The following is a 12446-nucleotide window of genomic DNA, read 5'->3' on the forward strand; positions in this document are numbered from 1 at the left end:
AATGCGGTTCAACAAGGAGAAATGCAAAGTGCTGCACCTAGGGAGGAAAAATGTCCAGCACACCTACAGCCTAGGGAATGACCTGCTGGGTGGCACGGAAGTGGAAAGGGATCTTGGAGTCCTAGTGGACTCCAAGATGAACATGAGTCGGCAGTGTGACGAAGCCATCAGAAAAGCCAATGGCACTTTATCGTGCATCAGCAGATGCATGACGAATAGGTCCAAGGAGGTGATACTTCCCCTCTATCGGGCGCTGGTCAGACCGCAGTTGGAGTACTGCATGCAATTCTGGGCGTCGCACTTCAAGAGGGATGCGGATAACCTGGAGAGGGTTCAGAGAAGGGCCACTCGTATGGTTAAGGGCCTGTAGACCAAGCCCTATGAGGAGAGACTAGAGAAACTGGACCTTTTCAGCCTCCGCAAGAGAAGGTTGAGAGGCAACCTTGTGGCTGCCAATAAGTTCATCACAGGGGCACAGAAGGGAATTGGTGAGTATTTATTCACCAAGGCGCCCCCGGGGGTTACAAGAAATAATGGCCACAAGCTAGCAGAGAGCAGATTTAGATTGGACATTAGGAAGAACTTCTTCACAGTTCGAGTGGCCAAGGTCTGGAACGGGCTCCCAAGGGAGGTGGTGCTCTCCCCTACCCTGGGGGTCTTCAAGAGGAGGTTATATAACCATCTAGCCGGGGTCATCTAGACCCAGCACTCTTTCTATGCAGGGGGTCGGACTCGATGATCTATTGAGGTCACTTCCGACCCTAACATCTATGAATCTATGTATCTATGAATCTATGAACCCAGCACTGTTTTCTGCCCAGTGCAGGGAGTTGGATTTGATGATCTGCTAAGGTCCCTTCTGACCCAAACATCTATGAATCTATGAATCTGGATGCTTGCAGTTCAAAGCACATAAAAATAGTTTAAGTGTCCTCCGTGTCTGTACTCTGCTAGCACCTGAGATTTCTGACCTCTCCCTTAGTACTTGCTATTTAAAATTTTTTTAATTGTACTCAGAGTATTGAAGCTAAGCACCTATTTCCCCCCAGCTAGAACTTGAACCCACAATCTCTGGCTTAGAAAGTCAGTACCTTATTCATTAGGCCACCAGGGCTATATAGAGAGCTTAGTTTGATGGGGAAGAATGATTTGTTGTGTAGGCATCTGTCCTTGATTCAATTGAATACACCTTCCTACACGCACCCGAGCAATGAATCATATAATTGTATTAAATGAGGGTTGGAAGGGACCTCAGGAAGTCACATCTAGTCCACCTACCTGCTCAAAGCAGGACCAGCCCCAATTAGATCATCCCAGCCAATGCATACACCTCTTCTCACTCTTCTTTCTAGCCCCAGTGATCCTAGAGCACATCATCCCATCTCTTCTAAACCTCTGCTGGATGGCCTGGTCAAAAGGTTTCATCAAACACTGAAAGGGATGTTGAGGAAGTTGGTTTCAGAGAAGTCGCAAAATTGCCCTACTTGTTTGCCACATGAGAGGCTCCACAGTCTTCCATGGGCTTTTCATCCTTTGAGTTACTGTATGGGAGGCAGCCCTGGGGCATGCTGGACCTTCTGCCAGAGTCCTGGCAGGCCCAGGGGACCGTGACACAAAACATTATTCAATATGTTCTAAAACTGTGGGGGAGGTTAGACTTGGTGGGGGCCCTTGCAAAGAAACATCTTGAAGCCGCCTAACAGGAACAGCAATATAATAAAAAAATACTCAGTTCTGGGTCTACCAGCCAGGAGATAGAGTCCTAATATTACTTCCCTCTTCCAAGAGTAAGTTATTAGTTAAGTGTCAAGGACCTTTTGAGGTCCTGTTGGCAGGTAGGTAAATTATGAAATTTGCCCTCGTGCGCAAATGGTGGGGTTCACAGATAAACCATGTTAACCTGCTAAAACCCAGCCCAAAAGGCCTGTCTGGTCTCTATGTGTCTACTGGAAGCTGGCCTAGGGATTCTGGATCCCCTCTCAGGTCTGATAGTGGGCCTCAAGCTAGGGGAGATGTTGATCCAGACTCAATGGATGGAAATAAAAGCTTCCTGGAAGAATTTAAAGAGGTGTTTACTGGGCATCAGGGCCAGACTACAGTAATAAAACACTGGATTAACCTCAAGCTAGGCTGGGCAATTTAAAACGGACACTTGAGAATCTGAGTCTGACTGAGGGAAATGCTAAAACAAGAAGATAAAAAGATCTTTGACTTAGGGGTAATTGAGGAATGGGGCAGTGAGTGGAGCAGCCCATTGTTGCCAAAGCCTGACCACACCATCCGGTTTTCCAAGGACTTCCAAAACGTCAACGCAGTTTTGAAATGTGACGTGTACACCTATGCCCAGAATAGATGAAATGGTGGAGGGAATATGTAATGGAAAGTATATAATCACCAAGGGACATTGGCAAATCTCTCCCGATCCAGCGTCTTGGGGAGTTACAATCTTTGCAACACCCTGGGGACTCTACTACTTCAAGACGTTACCTTTCAGTCTACATGGAGTCCTGGTCACCTTCCAACAGTTAACAAACGAAGTGGCTGTTTGTCTGGATGGACATATTTACCAGTATGTGGGTGGACCACTTCCAGCGGATGAAAGAAATGTTGCAGTCAATATGAGTGGCTAATCCAGCTAAGTATCACCTGGGGTATTATGGCTGTGTCTACACAAAACACTTACTGTGCAGTAGCTTGTTACTACTGTGCAGTAGCGTCACAGGGCATGAACTGTGATGTGATGCTACTGAGCGGTAGTAACAAGCTATTGTGCAGTCAGCATCACCATGAAACCATGCCGGGATGCTACTGGGCAGTAACACTGGTTACCGCACAGTTGTTTAGTACTTGGGTAAGCAAGTACTAAAAGACTGCACAGTAACAACCACGCAATTTGTGTCTCATGTAGACGCAGCCATGAGACTAAATACCTGGGACATATACTAGGCAATGGTAAAATCAGACTCTTAGTCAACCAGGTAAAGGCCTTGGTGGAGGCACCAGTGCCAACAATGAAAATGCAGGTAAAGCCATTTCTGGGCTTGGCCAGCTGCTATTGGCATTTCATCCCATGATTTGTGGCTATCACAGCCCCACTGACTGAGCCGTTGAGGAAAGGAGCACTGCAGGGGATTCAGTGGTTACCCAAATGTGAGACTACCTTTGTTGCTGTGAAAGGGCTGTTATTAAAGAAAGGGTCCACCAGCTGGTATTAAGGAAAGGGGAGGCTGAGCTTGCCCTTGGCTATGGGACCCTGGAGGCAGCACCTTGTTGGGCATGAGGACCTACCTCTGGGCCTTACCCAAGGACTGTCTGCCCGGGAAGCCCTTGACAAAGACCTCACCCACCCAGGCCTGCAGCTTGTAGTTGTCCTGCATCAGAGCATCGCTGCTGTAGTAGAACCCCATGATCTTGGAGACAAAGCTGGGGAGAGACCAGGGGCTGGGACAGCCAGGATGCCAGGGTACATGGCAGGTGGGATAATCCTCTCTAGGCCTGATGTCCCTCCAACAGCCTGATCTACCAACCCCCTCACCTCTCCATGGCCTCCCATGTCTTCAGTGCATCATCCCTGAAGTAGTAGTTCCTGAAAGACTGAATGCCATGGGCCTGGAAGCCATCGGGGAAGCAGACGGTGATGTAGGAGAGCTGCCCCAGGGCCTTAGTGATGACTTAAACCAGCCCCACCTTCCCCATTCCTATGGCCCGAAGAGCAAAGAATGGGCCGCTGGAAGGGACAGGTTGAGAGACAGGAGGGCGAATGACGGGCCCTCCTGGCACATGAGCTCCAGGAGGTCCTGCAGCAGGTCCGGGTTGTCGAAGATGGTTCTCCCCAGCACAGTGTATGTCTAGTCAGGGTGGATCACCACTGCCAGCATGGACTTCAGGCACAGTGAGATGGCCTTCACTACCACCTTGCAGTCTGTGCAGAGGAGGGAGCTTGAACACCAGTTCCTCAGGTTGTAGAGGTCCTTCTTATTGAGCAGAAGCCTTAGCAGAGTCCTCCTGATTCATGCAGGGAGCTCCCCATTCCTTTCAGACTTGGCTCAAAATGCAACAACGTCCAGATGTGTGGAAGAACTCTGCAGTCAGCCCACTGATGCCTGGCACTGCATTGGTGGGCCGCAGGTGGAGGGCATCCAAGAGGTCAGCCAGGGTGAGAGGAGCCTCCAGATGGTCCTGGTCACCTATGCTGACCTGTGGTAGTCCTTCTTTCAGGACCTAGAGGGTGTCCACCCAAACACACAGCTGAATTAACACTCAGCAAACCAAAAACACAAGCAGCCCTGGCTCACTTACCTTCCTAGGGCAGGATGTGGTGCCTGGCACTGGCTCCTTTTCCCCTTCCTCCTAGTGAACTCCTTGCAAACTGCCCTCTTTGTTGTTCTTGGTCACTCACTTCTCTCACCTCAGGTGGGACTTGAACCGCTAATCCCTGGTTTAGGGGGAAGAGTAATGTAGACACTGCCTCTCACTCTTCTCTCCAGCCCCAGTGACCCTAGAGGGCATCATTCCATCTCTTCCAAACCTCTGATAATGAGGCCTCTGACTCAGGTGCCTTCCAACTGGTCCTAGCTGTCCTTGCTCTGGGCTGTAGGCTGTACTGGGCAGGAAAGTTCAAACAAGAGTTTGCTGGGAAGTCATTGTTTCCCAGGACATTTAGGAGTCCCTTCTTCCTTAGGGCCTTGTCACACCTTCATTTGAGGTGGCTTCTGGAGCTCTCAAGCCCTGGATTGTCCACACATAGTTTTAACCACACTTTAAGCGGCTTAAATTTATGCTACTCCAGGGCAGACTTATCTCTGATCTGTGTTACCCAACTCCTGTTTCATTAATGTGTGGCCGCTTCCCACAGATGAGCTTCCTAAGTTGCAGTCCTCCAGCATCCCAGGATGCAGAGTCCCCTCTCCTACCCTCCTGTTTTGTGTAGGTAAACTTTCCACCCTCTGAACTCTACTGCCCAAACTCTACTTGGTTCCCCCAAGTCCTGTGTAGGGGAAAATGTGATAGATCCAACCCAAGAAAATTGCCTGTACAACAAATAATTGATACATTTCAAGTAGCCCCAGTGGCCTAATGGATAAGGCACTAGCCTCCTAAGCCAGGGATTGTGGGTTCAAGTCCCACCTGGGGTGTAATATGATTTTTTAGGAATTAGAACTCATGGCAGAAGTGACATCTTTTATTAGGCCAACTTTTTTGCAAAAAAATTAATTATTTGAAAGCTTCTGGGCGCACACAGCCTTCCTCAGGAATAGGAGAATGCAAAGATTGTAACTTTTCTCCTAAGTGGAAATGAAAATGCATATTTTACAGGCAAGCTGCAGGTGCTATAAGGTTTCCTGTTTGGAATAGTTCATTTTGTGCTAATTAGGCTCACATAAAAGTTAGAACAGTCTATTTACTTCAGTGTTGTCTGGTGTCAAGCAGGATGTTGAACTATGTTTCCTTCCGATTATGATATTTCATATTTCTCAGGAGGATGATGTGATGGATGTTCTCCTGGGCAGGAAAGTCTCATGTGTTGAGGCACTTGGAGCTCTGTGAGTATGCAGATTGAGCTGGAACAATAGGCAGGAGCTTCCAGGTTTAGGTACTAATCACTCTCAGCTCATCTCTGTGGTCTCTTTGGTGCTCCCAATACAATTGATAATATTTTGCATAGCAAGTACTGAAATCTCAGAGGGGGGTGTGGAAATCTCTGCTGCTAGCAGGGACCCCTGAGGTTGGCGGTACAGATGCAGGGAACCCCTAGGCTATTTTTATGTGCTCTGAACTGCAAGCATCCACATGGTTTAGAATAGTGTAAACCTCTTGGAAGGTTTCAAGCATACCCCTGGGTAATCAAGTATTATTTTGAACCATGTCTCTATGAACCCACTCTGTGTCATGTCCAGACACTGCAGACACTGCAATACCCAAATGGCAAAACTAGGATTCATGGATAAAGATTGGATCAGGATAATCAAAGAGCAGCACATCCTGCAGGCAGTGCTTTTAGGAAGGGTCTGGTTTGGTCTCACTGGCTAATTTCACGGAAGGGAAGCTGCTGTAAAAACAGATGTGCTACTGGGGAGGCGAAGAGGATTTCAACCTGAACAGGAAGACACTGCAGCTATCTGTCTATCTCAATCTCAAACTTATGGTATATATAAATGGATGGAGTTTGAACCTCTGCAATGAGCCACTTGAGTTCCTCCTCAGTGATGTGCTGTTCAGTATAACAGCCCAGGGATCGCTGAAATGCAACAGGGGGAGCCATGACAGGGCAGGGCAAGGCCTCAGGAACTTGTTTAGTGCCATGTAGAGTGAAAAATGTATGCCTTACTTCTAATACAGATGTGTCCAGCTTTAACGCTGAACCATTTCATCTTGTGTGAACTTGGCTAGACTCTATGATAAAATCATAGAAACCTAGAGAAGTCAGCTGGAAGAGACCTTCAGAGGTCACATCTAGTCCAACCCCCTGCCTGAGGCAGGAATATCTCTATCCAAGTCACCCTAGACAAACCCATAATTTAAACTTTCAGGGTGTGTCTACATGTGAGGCTTTAATGCACATTAGCCTAAGTTAATGTGTAGTAAGGGTGTGTGTCTACATGTGCGCTCCTTTAATGTGCATTAAAATGATGAATTTAGGCTATTTGGGCATTTGTACATATGCTTGCACTGCAGCCCCAGGCACTTTTAAAGATGCTTGGTGCTGTGGCACATGCAGTTGTATAAGTGGCGAAATGCGTGTCAGCGCTGAGAAAATGGTGGCGGTGTGCTTTTCAACTGAAACATCTCAAAGGTGTTTTAGTTCAAAAATGTACCGCCACCATTTTCTGTGCACTAATGCGCATTTTGCTACTTATACAACTGTGCGCAATGCAGCACAGTGTGCGTCAGCTCGCATGTGGAACAGACTCAGTTAATTGAGTCTACCTGCAAATGTAGGTATCAAATTTAGGTGCAAATAGTTAAAGCACATTAACGCACATGTAGACGCATTAAAACGCATGAATCCTGTGTGTTGACTGACTTGGGGCTAACTTTAGTCCCAAGTCAGTCCACACACAGCATTAATGTACTTTAAGGCCTGCACATGTAGACTCTAGCCTTAACCTGCTTAATGTGCATTAAGCTAATGTGCGTTAAATTTAGGTACACTTAAATGCATGTGTGGACACACCCTCAGTAAAAGTACCATCAACCATGACACAACACAAGACGACACAACTGACGACCACAGGCAAAACAGGGGGGCCATGGCAGCCAATGTCCTGCTTCTACAAAAGTTTGTTTCCATACCCTCAAGAGATCCCAGGTAGAAGCCAGGCCCCAACTCCAGAGGAAGGCAACCCCCCCAGACACAAGGTGATCTTAGGGTTGCCTATAAATTCATCAGGAGAGGGCAGCAGGGAATAGGAGATGCTTATTGACTAGGGCACCCCCTGGAGTAACTAGGAACAATGGCCACAAATTGACAGACAGCAGATTTAGGTTGGACATTAGAAAGAACTTTTTTACGGTAAGGGTTGCTAGTGGCAGATTCAGGTGTGTCGTCTTGTGTTGTGTCATGGTTGATGGTACTTTAATAAAGATAAATGTAAGGTACTCCACCTGGGAAGGAGGAACCCTCAGCACACCTATAGGTTGGGGAGTGTCCTCAGCAGCTCGGAGGCAGAGAGGGATCTTGGAGTCATAATCGACTCCAAGATGAACATGAGCCGGCAGTGTAACGAGGCCATCAACAAGGCCAATTGCACCTTGTTGTGCATTAGCAGGTGCATGACTAATAAAACAAAGGAGGTGATGCTCCCCCTCTATGCAGCACTGGTCAAGCCGCAGTTGGAGTACTGTGTCCAGTTTTGGGCGCTGCACTTCAAGAGGGACGCGGGGAATCTCGAGAGGGTGCAGAGAAGCCCACTCGCATGATTAGTGGCCTTCATGATAAACCCTATGGGGGGAGGTTGAGAGAGCTGAATCTCTTCAGCCTTCACAAGAGACGGCTGAGGGGAGATCTTGTGGCCGCCTATAAATTTATTAGGGGAGGTCAATGGGGAATAGGGGAAGTGCTGTTTACTAAGGCGCCCCAGGGAGTGACTAGGAATAATGGGGGGAAACTAGTTGAGAGTGGATTTAGGTTAGATATTAGGAAGAAATGTTTCACAGTAAGGGTGGCCAGGATCTGGAATGGGCTTCCAAGAGAGGTAGTGCTATCACCTAGCTTGGAGGTCTTCAAGAGGAGGCTAGATAGTCACCTGGCTGGGGTCATCTGACCTCGGTCCTCTTTCTTGCCAGGGGCAGGGGGTCGGACACGATGATCCATTGTGGTCCCTTCCGACTCTACAACCTACAATCTATGAATCTATGAATCTGGAATGGGCTCCCAAGGGAGGTGGTGCTCCCCTGTACCTTGGGGGTCTTCAAGAGGAGACTGAATAAGCACCTACCTGGGGTTGTCTGACCCCAGCGCTGCTTCCTGCCCAGGGCAGGGAGTCAGACTTGATGACCTACTGAGGTCCCTTCTGACCCTAACACCTATGAATCTATGAAACCCCCAAAAGTCTGTACCAATGTGGCTATGGGGGTAAAATTCCTTCCTGACCCCAGTGCAGCATCGGTCTGACCATGAGCAGAGGGGGCACGACCCTCCAGCTAGGACCCTTCGGGGGTGAGTCCCAGCAGAAGCACTGGCACAGCCCAGTCCCCATCCCCAGCCCTGGCTGTGGCAAAAACTCAATGCCTCTGAGGAAGGCTTACAAACACCATGACTCATGTTGCAAGAAAGAAGGGAAGGGGGTCAAGCAGCAAAGCCCAGAAGCCTGGGAAATCTGCATAGAACTGAGGCATCACTACAGCTATATCACTACACTGATCAGTGTCTGTCCAGCCTCTTCTTGAACAGCTCCAGTGATGGAGTGTCCACATCTTCCCTGGGCATCTAGTCTACTGCCTCATTGTTCTAACTGTGAAGACTTTTCCCTGATATGTATGTAGGGGATACAGAAAGAGGAGTTTGGTCTGTCCAACTAGAGGGTTGATGTATATGCATCAATGTGATTAAACAGCTAGGTGCTAGTTAGAAGCTTGTGCCTAGTAATGACCACACTGGCCCACACATGCATGAGAAATAAATGCACCATTTCAGTGTAAAGTCTCCTGCTCTCATACTGCTCATGGCTGTGATTCAGACTGAACTGCTTCTGGGATCAGAGTATCTGGAGGAGGAATGTAGTGACACCCACAGCACAGCAACTAGGGGTGAGGGGTGTCCAGGACCCCACCATGAATAGCCATGTCTCCAGGTTTCAGGAGGGAATTTTTCACCCTGGGAAATAAATTCTGCCTTTTGTCTCTAATCCATGGGGCCAGGCACCCAGCTGATGTAAATCATAAAGCACAGAAGTGCCGAGTAGGGAGAGGCTGCATGAGGTCATCCCATCCAAGCCCCCCAAAACATGTCACTTGGACGAAAATGTAACCCTTGGCCCCTCAGATTTAAACCCTAAACCACTGCTTTCTAGACATCACGCTGCCAAAGCCCATCAGACCAGCTCCCCTCTTGAAGTACCTGGGGCGTATCTCTGCAAGAGAGCGAATAGGGCCAAATCTTCAGCTGGGCTAGGACCTATAGCCCTACTCTCTCGGACACCAATGGGGGAGGGACCCATGAGGGTAGAGCGGCCAAGTGACTGGAACGGGGCCACAGCCAGGAGCGAGGTGGGTGGGCAGGGCCATGGAGACCCGGGATCTTGGGGTCGTGACAGCGTCGGGCCAGGGCTGGGGCAGAACTCTGATTTGCCGCCCACATGCCCCTAAGATGAGCGTGGGTTCCATGGGCAGGGGCATGCAGCAAGCTGATTGTGGCTCTGCCCTGGCCCCAGCCTTGTGCTGTCATGGCCCCCAGATCCTGACTCTGGCCCTGGCCCCAGCCCTGGCCCTGGTTCTGGAGCAGTTCCCTGCCTAGCTGCTCACCCTGCTTGTGTGGCTCTTGGCCAGTCTCCATGGAGATCCTGGGATCATGGGGCCATGACAGCTTAAGGCCAGGGCAGAGCCCCATATCTGTGGCGTCATGGCTCCTTCCTGTCATGACCCCATGATCCCAGAGTTTCCATGGAGACTGACCGGGAGTTGCATGGGCAGATCCATCATTTTGCCCATCCCTGCCTTAAAGTAACAGGGAGCCAGAGACGCCCTATTATAGGGGTATTGTTTTTTTTTTGTATAAATTATTTTGCTCTCCTGTTCTATCAGTTATGTTTTTCTCTTAGTGGCTGCATCTACACATGTACTTATCTACAGAGTAGACTAATTAGCTAGGGAGTAAAGCATCACTGTCTACATGTTCATCAGTATTAAGCTGCAGTAAACTAATTAATGCCGCAGTAAGATAGTACTGTCAGGGACAGTACTATTTTACACTGGGGTAATTTATCATGATTAAACACACATGAAGACATTGACCATAGCTATAAATTGCACCCAGTCATCCCAACCAGCCAGGGGCCAGATTCCTGCCTGCTGCCTAGCCACATGACTGTACACTTTCTGCATCCTTGTGCCACAGACATCCCCTCCCTCACCTCCTGCCACCACCCACAGCCTGGTGGAGCTGGACAGTAGGGCTGTGTGAAATTTCACCAGCAGTTTCGTTTTGATGCTGTTTTGACTCGTTTCAAGCTCAAAACAGTGACATCAAAATGAAACAGAGAGCTTTGAAACTGCCTCAAAATGAAATGAGGCAAGTCGAAACATTTTGACATTTTCGAAATGTTTTTAATTTTGAAGCTCAAGCTGGGCTTGCCAGCAAGGAAACAGAAACTAAAATAAGGAGAGGGAGGGGGAAGAGGGGGGAAGGAGTGCTCTCATTATTGACTGTGTAGCTGGCCAGTGACTGTCATCCTTCCCTGAGGTCCCTTCCAATCCCAGTGCTCTGGGGGAGGGATGGAAAAACTGCATAAAAGGCCACATTGTTTGAACTGCCCTGCTTTCTGCCTTGGTGTCAGTTAGTGAGTTGTGTGTTCCAGCAGCTCAGTGTCAGACAACTACAGCTAGCAGCACTGGTCTTCTAAAGGATTCCCTACTTGCTAGCAAGAGGGATTTCAGATTCAGAATACCTTTTTCTTTGAGGCTCTTTTATTTTATTATATTAATTGATTCATTCTTTTGAATTCTATAATTATATTGGATAGGATTACCGTAGGATTTAATTTATATAGGAAGTGAAATACATTTATATTTTATTTCTATACATTTAAAGCTTTGCAGCATACATTATAGAATTTATATAGGGACATAGCCATATTTCTACTTGCTTTTATACATTTCTTATTTGCACCACACATCTACCTTGCATCTCACTCTTGCATCCACACTTTTGAATTTATACAGGGGCTAAGCCATATACTTGTCATTTAACATTTCTTATTTGCATCACAGACACACCTACTAGTACCACCAATGCTCTTGCCCCCACACTTTTGAATTTATACAGGGTGTAAAAGGGCAGAGACAGCCCTGTTCCTTTGATGTTGCAAAGTTGCAAGTGCAGGGGAGAGTCAGGTCAGGGACAGGTAAAAGTTAACTACTTAGTAAACACAGTTGAGAAGGGGATTACACCCGGGGTGAATGTTAACTGATTAGGAAACAGCAGCTACTTAAGTCCCAAAAGGGGTTTTCCTTTGCTCTCTGGGGCACAGCCTGGAGAGATTCAGTGGGGATGCCAGGAGTGGCAGACCCAGTGCTGGAGCAACTTGCTGATAAGACTGGTCGACTTTGTGTAGGTAACCACGGTGAACAGCAAAGCAAGGTGAGGAAGAAAGGAGAAACTTATTGGCTGAAAGTAGGTTCCATGGAGAAAGGATCTGCTGGTACCAGCAGGAAAGAGAAAAGAGAGTGGGACTGGCGTGGAGCTGACTGGCTTGGGGGAGTGGGTTGCACAGTGGTGGAGGGCAAAAGGAAGGTTGTGAGAACAGCCAGGCTTCTCCACAACCTGTGGGGAAGTTACTAATAAACCAATTTTCTTTTATCTTGCTTTCTTTTATCGAGCCGCGCAGCGCGAACAGAGCGCGCAAACAGGGAGGGCTAGGGAGAGGTCTGTCCCCCCAGGCCAGGGAGCACCCCCGGGGCTGACCCTTGGGGAGCAGGCTCCAGCGGCAGCGGATCCCCACAGCGGGGGAGCGTAGGGGGCGGAACTGCCGGCATGCACTTCCGGGAAGACCGGGGCGCCTGATTGGCCGTTAGAGCAGGGGCGGGTAATTCAAACCGCGGGCTTTAAAGCCACGGAGTGACGTAGTTCCCAGCACTCGGGAACCAGCAGCGGGAAGGAGAGGAGTCAGGCACACGTGTGTCCCGCACGCATGTGTGCCCCCTTAACCAACTGACTGACTGGAGGCGGCGGCGGTAGCAGCAGCAGCGGCAGAGGCAGAGGCAGAGGAATCGGCAGGGGGGGGGGCAAC

The 12446-nt window shown here is 48.7% G+C and overlaps 1 non-coding gene across 1 annotated transcript; it reads left to right on the plus strand.

Annotated features, from left to right (window-relative positions):
• Positions 1-5062: 5062 nt before the first annotated feature.
• Positions 5063-5135, plus strand: TRNAR-CCU. Its single transcript has one exon. It is a non-coding gene; the product is annotated as a tRNA-Arg (tRNA).
• Positions 5136-12446: the final 7311 nt, after the last annotated feature.

Source organism: Alligator sinensis, unplaced genomic scaffold (assembly GCF_000455745.1).
Source record: "Alligator sinensis unplaced genomic scaffold, ASM45574v1 scaffold1500_1, whole genome shotgun sequence".
Taxonomy (NCBI): domain Eukaryota; kingdom Metazoa; phylum Chordata; order Crocodylia; family Alligatoridae; genus Alligator; species Alligator sinensis.